This window comes from Scylla paramamosain, chromosome 1, assembly GCF_035594125.1.
Source record: "Scylla paramamosain isolate STU-SP2022 chromosome 1, ASM3559412v1, whole genome shotgun sequence".
NCBI classification, from domain to species: Eukaryota; Metazoa; Arthropoda; class Malacostraca; order Decapoda; family Portunidae; genus Scylla; species Scylla paramamosain.
In genome coordinates, this window is record NC_087151.1 from 35,641,902 (window position 1) to 35,642,692 (window position 791).

The window sequence follows — 791 nt, forward strand, 5'->3', positions numbered from 1 at the left end:
CGACACGAGAAAGCAAAGTATTTTATGAATGGTACCCGACTTAAAAGTGCAAATAGTAAGACTGACTTAGAAGTAACAATATCAAGCAACCTAAAACATAGCCAACAATTTTCAGAAATCGTAAAGAAGGCAAACAAATAATTGGCTTAATCGGCATGTTATTTGAATGTAAATCTTAAATGTATAACTCTTTGGTCCGTCCCCTTTTGAAATATTGCGTTCAGGCATAGTGTCCCTATTACCAGAAAAAAAAAAATGGATAAATTAGAACGAGTTCAACGTAGAGTAACAAAAATTATACCGAGAAACCCAAGAAACAAATCATACGAAAAGCATCTTAAGAATTTAATCTGTTCCCAGTAACACTTTATGTGCAGTAAATATATCACGATGGTTTTTTTTTTCAAATTACACGCGAGGAAACGGTTGTAAAAATGTTCGGTAATTGTTCAACTCTTTATAAATCAAAAAAAAAAACTTTTTCCATTGTGTTGTTTATGAAATGGGTTTCCTCGAGAAGTGATACACTGCAACAACGGAAAGATTTTTAAACGCCGTCTTAATAAATATTTGGCCTCAAATTAGCGTTGTTTCTTAGAGATTAAACCTGCTTCCAGAAAATAAGATCACCTCATTTCATATATTTTCACCATTTCCTATAAAATTTTCTTCGGGTTTTTCACTTATTTAATCCCGTAAGGTATTTATTTCCTACCTGTTTCCTGTACGGCTTATGTCAGAGGGAGTGGATCCAGGGTGGGGAGAGAGCCTTCCATTTTGTTGTCCGTTTC